Below are 11311 nucleotides of genomic sequence, written 5' to 3'. Positions count from 1 at the left end.
CACACTAGCGTTCGGGTGTCCGCTCGTGCGCACCGTTTGAAGGGGCTCACGAGCGGCCCCGAACGCATCCGTCTGGCCCCAATGCATTCTCAGTGGAGGCGGATCCGCTCAGAATGCATCCGCCTGCCAGCGTTCAGCCTCCGCTCCGCTCAGTGAGCGGACACCTGAACGCTGCTTGCAGCGTTCGGGTGTCCGCCTGGCCGTGCGGAGGCGAGCGGATCCGTTCAGACTTACAATGTAAGTCAATGGGGACGGATCCGCTTGAAGATGACACAATATGGCTCAATCTTCAAGCGGATCCGTCCCCCATTGACTTTCAATGTAAAGTCTGAACGGATCCGCTCAGACAACTTTCACACTTAGAAAATTTTCTAAGTTTTAATGCAGACGCATCCGTTCTGAACGGATGCGAACGTCTGCATTATCGGAGCGGATCCGTCTGATGAAACATCAGACGGATCCGCTCCGAACGCTAGTGTGAAAGTAGCCTAAAACGTTTTGCACAGCTCTTCCTGAATTTGCGCAATCCCGAATTTAGCATAATACGTAACTTTTATTTACATGATTTAAGGAACTCGGGCGGACAGAGTTTCACGCAGATCACACTTCATCAAGCCCTAGTAAGGATATTCTCCAGGAGAAATTTAAAAGGCAAATTGACCAGTAAAGTGGAGAGCAAAACCGATATGTCACCGCCCCTCTCCTGCATCTGTCCGCCTGGCTGGATGATTAGACGAAATCTCAGATGGTGAGAACTTCTCATTTTAGTGTGCAAGTGCAAGTATTTAAAAACAAGTGCTGGTCATATTAAGTATACATCCACTGGCACAAGCAATAAAATTAGTAATAATAATCAAATTAGGCAGAGCATCACAGTGGAAAAACTGATCGACTGTTTAAGGTTGCATGAAGTGCCGCCGCTTGGGACCACCCACAGATCTGTGTGTGAATACGTATTCAGATGAGAATCATAGCATATGCATACAATACGGCTGTTTGGGATCACATACAAATCTGTCGTGCCAAGATGAGAGCCACAGTATATGAGTTAGGCCCCTTCACACGAGCGAGTTTTCCATGCGGATGCGTTGCGGGAGGTGAACGCATAGCATCCGCACGGAATCCTGACCCATTCATTTCTATGGGGCTGTTCACATGAGCGGTGATTTTCACTCATCACTTGTGCGTTGCGTGAAAATTGCAGCATGCTCCTCTTTGTGCGTTTTTCACGTAACGCAAGCCCCATAGAAATGAATGGGGTTGCGTGAAAATCGCAAGCATCCGCAAGCAAGTGCGGATGCGGTGCGATTTTCATGCATGGTTGCTAGGAGACGATCGGGATGGAGACCCGATCATTATTATTTTCCCTTATAACATGGTTATAAGGGAAAATAATAGCATTCTGAATACAGAATGCATAGTACAATAGGGCTGGAGGGGTTAAAAAATAAAATAAAAAATCATTTAACTCACCTTAGTCCACTTGTTCGCGATGCCGGCATCTCCTTCTGTCCCCTTTACTGAATAGGACCTGTGGTGAGCATTCATTATAGGTCAAGGACCTTTGATGACGTCACTCCGGTCATCACATGGTACGTCACATGATCTTTTACCATGGTGAATCACCATGGTAAAAGATCATGTGACGTACCATGTGATGACCGTAATGACGTCACCACAGGTCCTGTTGCTGCACAGAGATCAGATAAAGCCAGAAGGAGATGCCGGGCCGCAAACAAGTGGACTTAGGTGAGTTAAAAGTTTTTTTATTTTTTTTTAACCCCTCCAGCGATGTTTTACTATGCATTCTGTATTCAGAATGCTATTATTTTCCCTTATAACCATGTTATAAGGGAGAATAATACAATATACAGAACACCGATCCCAAGCCCGAACTTCTGTGAAGAAGTTCGGGTTTGGGTACCAAACACGCGCGATTTTTCTCACGCGAGTGCAAAACGCATTACAATGTTTTGCACTCGCGCGGAAAAATCGCGGGTGTTCCCGCAACGCACCCGCACATTTTCCCGCAACGCCCGTGTGAAAGAGGCCTTAGATCGTCACTGTTTTAAGGGCGTATATGTGAAAAAGTCCAATGAAGCTCTCCTACGTTGAACACATGCCATGAAAACACACAATGATTGTGTGTCAGGCAAAATGTAAACATAAATTGTGGAATAATTATATTTAAATTCTATACTTATAATAGTATGCAAACAAAATGAATAAATGTGAAACCAAATATATTTTTATAAATTGTATTTAGTAAGACTGTTTGGGATTACATCTGGATCTGTGTGTGAACACGTGGTAAGATGGAAGCCATAGCATATGCATGCAGTACAACTATTTGAAATTACATGTGGATCTGTGTGTGAACACATACTTAGATTAGAGCCATGGCATATGGGTGTATCATAGCTGGTTTAAGGGCGTGTATATGAAAGAGCCCGGTGAAGCTCTTCTAATGTCACGAAGACACACAATGGTTGTGTGTCAGGCAAAATGTAAAAATAAAATAGGTAATAATTATATTTAAAGTCTATACTTGTAATAGTATGTAATCAAAATGAATAAATGAAAGACCAATTGCATATTTATAAATATAAAAATAGATAAATAATATGGAGTGTGACTATTTGAGATTACATATGGTTCTGTGTCTGAACACATACTAAGATGGGAGCCATAGCATATGCATGCAGTACAACCATTTGGAATTACATGGGGATCCAGTGTGAATGTGTACTTAGTTGAGAGTCACCATATGGGTGGATCATAGCTGGTTTAAGGGTGTGTATGTGAAAAAGCCCAGTACAGCTCCACTAAGTTAGCCCTCCTGCACACGACCGTATGGCTTTTTCAGTGTTTTGCAGTCCGTTTTTCACGGATCTGTTGTTTCGGGGTTTTTTCCGTTGTGTTTCCGTTTCCGTTCCGTTTTTCCGTGTGGCATATACAGTAATTACATAGAAAAAATTGGGCTGGGCATAACATTTTCAAAAGATGGTTCCGCAAAAGCGCAACAGATACGGAAGACATACGGAGTACATTCCGTATGTGTTCCATTTTTTTTGCGGACCCATTGACTTGAATGGAGCCACGGAACGTGATTTGCGGGCAATAGGACGACATGTTCTATCTTTCAACGGAACGGAAATACGGAAACGGAATGCTAGTGTGAATAACAGCCAAAGTATTAGTTTAGGGTACTTCAGATCAAAAATCGATCCGTAATGCACAGTGCACACATATCTCATGGGATAAGGATAAGGAGAAATAATAATGAAACCATGAATCAGATTTAGAATTGAGGCCCCGGGGGAATCTCGTATCTAATTGATATATCCAAAAAGCTCCCCGGTGCAACCTTTTTTTTCCCAGAGACCCCTCTTAGGCCTCATGCACACGTATTTTCTTTCCGTGTACGTTCTGTTTTTTTTTGCGGACTGTATACAGAACCATTCATTTCAATGGGTCCGCAAAAAAAAACAGAAGTTACTCCGTGTGCATTCCGTTTCCGTATGTCCGTATATCCGTTCCACAAAAAAAAATAGAAAGTCCTAATATTGTCTGCATTATGGACAAGGATAGGACTGTTCTATTAGGGGCCAGCTGTTCCGTTCCGCAAAATATGGAATGCACACGGACGTCATCCATATTTTTTGCGGATCCGTTTTTTGCGGACCGCAAAATACATACGGTTGTGTGCATGAGGCTTTACAGGTTTAGATACTTTTTCGATTCCATAGCATCTAAATGAAATGTTACTGTTGTGTTCTGAAATAAAATGTTTACTTGCACCTGACACGGAACTAGTGGACATAGATGATGTTTTAGGTAAATGTTCCGCTATTCTCTTTTTGAGATTTCTAGTTGTACATCCTACATATTTTAAATGACAGCAGATGCATTCAATAATGTAGAAAACATACTGACTTTCACAATTTATTTAATGTGCAATGTCATATCTGTGATTGTCGCTGGCAGTAAATGCTGGCAAACATTACAGAGCGTTGAGCCACATCACACCGAGCCTTTATATGTTAACCAAGTCCCCTCATCTCCCATAGGACGGGATACGAAGAGACTTGGTGACAATTGATCTCCCAAAGTCACACTGCATCTGGCCACAAAATTATAGCCATTTTAAAGAACATCAGCTAAAATGGAGTCTTGATACAGTATGGGTAATTTTTTTCATATAATCTCCACAACCTGTTTATATTCTTTGCTGAAAGTGGTGGAAAAAGCGACATTATAATCCTGTTCATTTTTGTTACGTCTGGCAGGGACTTTTCTCCATTGTAACATCTCATTTTTCTTTTTCTTTTGAACAATGCTTTGGGCTCGGGTGATGGACCACCGGTGATAACCTCTTGACTCCTGTAGATCAAGAAAGGAAGTCTGAGCTCCTTTATTATTCCCCCGAACCCGGACCCCATTAAAGTCAATGGGGACCCGAACTTCACTTTATTATTTTCCGTTATAACATGGTTATAACGGAAAATAATAGCATTCTTAAGACAGAATGATAAATAAAATGGCCTTTGAGGGGTTAAAAATCACTGCAGGTCCTTCTATCTTCATTCAGGTGATGTCATTGCAGGTCCTTTTGCAGGTCCTGCAGAAAGAAGAAAAAAGAGGATACTGGCTGCGTGATCAAGTGGATGAGGTGAGTTTTTTTTAAAATTATATTTAACCCCTCAATGCCCATTTTATTTAGCATTCTGTCTTAAGAATGCTATTATTTTCCGTTATAACCATGTTATAATGGAAAATAATAAAATCACCCAAACACCGAACCCAAACCAGTGCAAAGTTTGGTACGAACCCGAACTTTGCAGTTCAGGTTCGCTCAACCCTAATCATTATTAAAAATGTTCAACCATTTTTCCTTGGTATATTTTCACATACAATGCAGGTTGCTCTTTCTCATTCCTTGTGAAATTCAGGAGCTGTCTGACTGCTCAATCTGTAGCTCTTCACAATTCTGATAGTTTATAAACACTCATTTAAAGGGGTTGTCTGGGACTGGGGACATTGCTCTAATAGTACAAGTGTGGCATACACATTACATACAAGCATGTAGTACCTTTGGCACAGACTTTTGCAGCCCCGTTTTCATCTTTGAAATTCATGGCCGGAAGTTACTGTTTTCTTCTCCTCATTGACGTATCGGGTCCCTTGCAGGCAAGCAAAGCTCAGGGAGCCCGTTGACGTCACTGGCAGCATAAGTAATTTATGCAGAGTGGATGGAGGGGTGGAAACTAGGCTGGCCGACATTGCGCTAAGCCCCGCCCCTCCAGTCCGGTGACGTCACCGGGCTAGGAGCTTTAGAATGAATGGAGGTGAATATTGATGAGGGGGCGGAGTTACAGCGGAGCAGAGAGACAGCTGTAACCACCTGATGCTGCGCTGCCCCAGGACCCACAGGGCAGTGCAGCCGGAAGTCAGGTAAAGATAAACAGATATATAAACAATGAGTGGGGGACCGTTGGAGCCACATAGAAGTGGCGAAAATAGCTGAAAATATATGGAGGCCTTTATTTAGATGTACATTTTGAGTAAACGTGTTTTTTTTTAAAAAACATTTGGTCCCGGACAACCCCTTTAAGCTGAATTCTTATCAATGTAAAAAAATTAGCTTAAATGAGTATTTATGAGCCTTCAGGAAAGCAGAGATCGAGCCGAGGAGCAGATTCTCTGATGGATTTTACTATGAAGGAGAAAGGAGACAGAACAGCATAGAATATGTGTGAGAAGATGCAGGCTGCAGAGACAACTGTTAACTTTTTTTTAAAATAAAGACCAATTGGAATCTTGGTGGATGTGTTTTCCCACATTAACTCCATTTATAAGGCCACTCTCCCTGCTTCTCCAGAAGTAGCACTAATCTCTTACCCAAAAGTTTTTCTAAGAGAGATATACCTTGCTTATTGCATATCATTGGAAGTCCCTAATTTGTTCCACCCTGTTTGTCTAATGAGTAATGGAAGGTATACCATTACTCATTAGACAAACAGGGTGGAACAAATTGCTAGATTGGGGGAATTTTGCACTGGAAACTCAGATCTCACTAGAAATATATCCAAATGTGGTCTCCATGGCTCTTCTGCAAGATTACAGCTATCCCAAATCTAACCTATCTACTCCTTGAATTACTTTGCTCAGTCTGACCAACAAGATAGCCACCAACATCTATCTCCCTTAAATTTCTTCTACCTATAGCACCTTCCCCATCCGTTATTCTACCTCAGATCAAGTTATCTTGCCTTTTTGGCTTAATTTAGATCTTATATACTGATCTTGATCAGAACTAATCTGATAATACCAAAGTGTTTATTTGAGAAATTTTGGCCTAAACATATACCTGTTTCTTTGTATTGAAGAGATCTCTCTTTCATCTTGTCCTGATCTGTACTGGTTATTGATGTACCTGTTAAAAATTCAATAAAATAAAAAAAAAATTAAAATATATATATATATTTTTTTAGCTCAAAATAAGTCAAAGGTGTCCATAGCCTTTAAGTGTGTAGCAGATTTCATTTTAGCAGATTTCTAACTAGAAACCTGGCAATAATGCAGGAGAGACTATTTGCCGGACAGTCTTCTCTCCTTACTATAATACTATGTGACTGTTAATATTTCATAAGAGAACATAAGAGGTTGTATGAAGACTCAATAATGTGCCAGAGTGCTAAATATGAGCCATCGTGGGTCATTGTTCTTCTCTCCCTACAAAATCTATAGTATGATAGTTCAGCTTATAAATCTACAAAACTGTGTAGTTGGTACCTGCTAGGACACACCATATGGATGGCAATAATCTATTATATTGTATTCTAAGGTGTATTTGTGATGAAAGATATGCACATACATGATTGCATTTGGCAGCTGAAGGATGCAGACAACCCGTCTCTGACTCTTGTTCCAAGGAACTTCAGTATGCACAGCTGATGTAGGGAATTCAGCTCATTTGTCTGTAATACAAAAGATACTTCAAGTACCCAACACCGACACTATTCTACACTAATTGCCATGTTAGTGCTTTGCCTTTGCCAGTTGTTATGTAATAATAATGAAGTCTGACAAATGTTCCCGTCTTCTACTACCCTAAAATCATTCTGACAATGTAAGGTATTCTACAAAAGGAAACCACCTGTTTCCGTGACCATTTCTAACTGGGAAATAAACAGTGGTATCGAGTGAGCAAATGGAGGTCAGTGACCATGAAATAAGCATGTTACTTGTTACTGCCTTATGTCTTGAGCAGGAAATCTATACATTTACAATAACTTGATAACCTCCTTAAATGGCTTTCCCTGTTATATTGTTATCACCTATCCACAGGATAGGGAATAACTATTAGATCCATGGCAGTCTTAACACTGGGAGCCCTATCATGAGGACAGGGGCCCTGTACCCTGTGGTGTCCCCTGCAATGAATGAAGCTGCCTCTCGGACATGTGCTCAGCCGCTCCATTAATTTCTATGGGAGTTCTGGAGATAGCCGAGTACAGTGAATGGAGATGCTGAACGTATGCCTGACCAGACACTCCATTCATTTTGGGGGGCTCCACAGGGTACAGGGTAGGAGGTCCCAGCAGTAGGACCCCCACTGATCTAATAGTTATCCCTTATTCTGTGGACAGGGAATAACTTAATATAACTGGAATACCAATTTAACCCCGTAGTGACCACCAACACGGCTTTTTACGGTGGTCACTAAGGGGCCTTAGGCTTGGCCGCCATCTTAAATGCGGAGAGCGGGTGCTTGGCTCACATCAGAGCCACACTACTGCTGTAACAGCCCAGACCGGTGGGAGTGCCAATCCGGGCTGTTTAGCCCTTTACATGCTGTGGGCAATGGCGCCCGCCACATTTAAGCCATTTCAGAGGGAGTGGACGCCCTCTGTCTCCCATCCGCACCCCACAAATGCAATTGCAGGGTGCCGATGTGTGTAAAGGCTGGCTGGGGCCTGGTATAGGCCCCAAGCCAGCCTTGAGTGTTTTCCAGCAGACTGTGCTTCAATGAAAAAAAATTCTAAAATAAAATCTCCCCCACATGTTTGGTATCACCATGTCCATAACGAACCACACTACGCAAATATAATGTAAATTATCCCCTATGGTGAATGCTGTAAAAAAATAAAAAAAAAATGGCAGAATTGCTAATTTATTCTTAGTTGACACTGAAAAAACTTTAGAATTTACCCCAAAATGATACCAATGAAAACTACAAGTCGCCCCACAAAAATCAGGCCCCCACACAGCTCCATAGAAAGAAAAATAAAAAAAAGTTATGGGTCTTGAAAAGCCACAATGCAAAAAGATTTCCTTCCTTTTAAAAAAAGGGGTTTTATTGCACAAAAGTAGTGAAACGTAAAAAAACCTACATGTATTTGGTATTGCTGTAATCGTACTGACCCAGAGAATAAAGATATGGTGTATTTATACTGAAAAATGAACGCCGTAAAATTTATAATGAGAAAGAGTTAATAAATAACTCAGAAAGTTATGTGTATCCCAAAATGACACCATAAAAACTATAACTTGTCCCGTAAAAAACAAGCCTCATACAGCTACATAGTCAGAAAAATAAAAGGCGACCAATAAAAAAGTAAAATGAACGATGAAAAACACTTGGTCAGTAAGGCCCAAAACAGGCTGATCACTAACTAGTTAAAGTCCCATTTTTTAATAACTCAGAGTAATTCAGTGCAGAAGTATCTGTTTTCCACAGTATTTTATTCTTTTTTTTTTAAATCCACGACATATATATCAATCATTTGGATATTTAAGATTAAGTTTGTTTATGCATTTGGTTTGAGCAGAGAACATTCAGTTCAAATCAACATTTTATCTTTGCCATCAGTTTTATCTGAAGATGTGGGCAGATCATCATCCAGTCGTTCTGATGTGTCTTGGGTAAAGATGGAAACATTCCTGATTAGGGATGAGCGAACCCGAACTGTATAGTTCGGGTTCGTACCGAATTTTGGGGTGTCCGTGACACGGACCCGAACCCGAACATTTTCGTAAAAGTCCGTGTTCGCTGTTCGGCGCTTTCTTGGCGCTTTTTGAAAGGCTGCAAAGCAGCCAATCAACAAGCATCATACTACTTGCCCCAAGAGGCCATCACAGCCTTGCCTGTGATTGGCCAGTGCAGCATGTGACCCAGCCTCTATATAAGCTTGGGTCACGTAGCGCTGCACGTCACTCTGCTGATACAAGAGTAGGGAGAGGTTACAGCTGCGATGTTAGGGCGAGATTAGGCAGTGATTAACTCCTCCAAAAGACTTCATTCAGTGATCGATCTACAGCTGTGGATCATTGAACTGCTGCTATTCAATTGCTCACTGTTTTTAGGCTGCCCAGAGCGTTTTTCAGTCACTTTTTTCTGGGGTGATCGGCGGCCATTTTGTGGCTTGTGGTGCGCCAGCACAAGCTGCCACCAAGTACATTTAACCATCAATAGTGTGGTTATTTTTTGCTATATCCTACATCAGGGTCAAGCTTTCATCTAGTGCATTTAACCATCAATAGTGTGGTTATTTTTTGGCCATATACTACATCAGGGGCAAGTTGAGCCTATTACCCAGCGCCTAAAAAATAGGCCTCACATTTATATTAATCCAAATCTGTCATTACTGCTTTAGCTGGTCAAGTTATTTTTAGTGACCGTCAAAGCACAGTTTTTGTTCTGGGTTGAAAAACAATTCCCAAATTTGCAATTCTCAAAATTAGTGGTTTCTGCTGTATCAGGCCTACTTTAAATCTATCCCTAAAAGGGTATATTAGATTCAAGGTGCTGATAGGGTAATTCTCAAAGACTTAACACACATGCTACAGTGCAGATCCAAGTCTAATTCTGTGATTAAACGTATACCTGTCACCCAGCGCCTAAAAAATAGGCCTCACATTTATATTCATCCAAATCTGTACTGTTTTAGCTGGTCAAGTTATTTTTACTGTCTGTCAAAGCACAGTTTTTGTTCTGGGTTGAAAAACAATTCCCAAATTTGCAATTCTCAAAATTAGTGGTTTCTGCTGTATCAGGCCTACTTTAAATCTATCCCTAAAAGGGTATATTAGATTCAAGGTGCTGATAGGGTAATTCTCAAAAACTTAACACACACGCTACAGTGCAGATCCAAGTCTAATTCTGTGATTAAACGTATACCTGTCACCCAGCGCCTAAAAAATAGGCCTCACATTTATATTCATCCAAATCTGTACTGTTTTAGCTGGTCAAGTCATTTTTACTGTCCGTCAAAGCACAGTTTTTGTTCTGGGTTGAGAAACAATTCCCAAATTTGCAATTCTCAAATTTAGTGGTTTCTGCTGTATCAGGCCTACTTTAAATCTATCCCTAAAAGGGTATATTAGATTCAAGGTGCTGATAGGGTAATTCTCAAAAACTTAACACACACGCTACAGTGCAGATCCAAGTCTAATTCTGTGATTAAACGTATACCTGTCACCCAGCGCCTAAAAAATAGGCCTCACATTTATATTCATCCAAATCTGTACTGTTTTAGCTGGTCAAGTCATTTTTACTGTCCGTCAAAGCACAGTTTTTGTTCTGGGTTGAGAAACAATTCCCAAATTTGCAATTCTCAAATTTAGTGGTTTCTGCTGTATCAGGCCTACTTTAAATCTATCCCTAAAAGGGTATATTAGATTCAAGGTGCTGATAGCGTAATTCTCAAAAACTTAACACACACGCTACAGTGCAGATCCAAGTCTAATTCTGTGATTAAACGTATACCTGTCACCCAGCGCCTAAAAAATAGGCCTCACATTTATATTCATCCAAATCTGTACTGTTTTAGCTGGTCAAGTCATTTTTACTGTCCGTCAAAGCACAGTTTTTGTTCTGGGATGAAAAACAATTCCCAAATTTGCAATTCTCAAAATTAGTGGTTTCTGCTGTATCAGGCCTACTTTAAATCTATCCCTAAAAGGGTATATTAGATTCAAGGTGCTGATAGGGTAATTCTCAAGAACTTCACACACACGCTACAGTGCAGATCCAAGTCTAATTCTGTCCGTAAACGTATACCTGTCACCCAGTGCCTAAATAATAGGCCTCAAATTTATATTCAGCTAAATCTGTCATTACTGGTGTGCGTGTATTAGTGTAATACGGTACCTAAATAGATAGCCAGATAGACTTAGTGTTAGGTGTCTGTAAAAAAAGGCCTGAATTTTAATTTAATACATTGGCCCGAATAATATTTTTCTTATTGTGGTGAACGGTAACAATGAGGAAAACATCTAGTAAGGGACGCGGACGCGGACATGGTCG

Source organism: Bufo bufo, chromosome 1 (genome assembly GCF_905171765.1).
Source record: "Bufo bufo chromosome 1, aBufBuf1.1, whole genome shotgun sequence".
Lineage (NCBI taxonomy): Eukaryota > Metazoa > Chordata > Amphibia > Anura > Bufonidae > Bufo > Bufo bufo.
The sequence above is the reverse complement of the archived record's forward strand: the minus strand, read 5'-3'. Positions refer to the sequence as shown.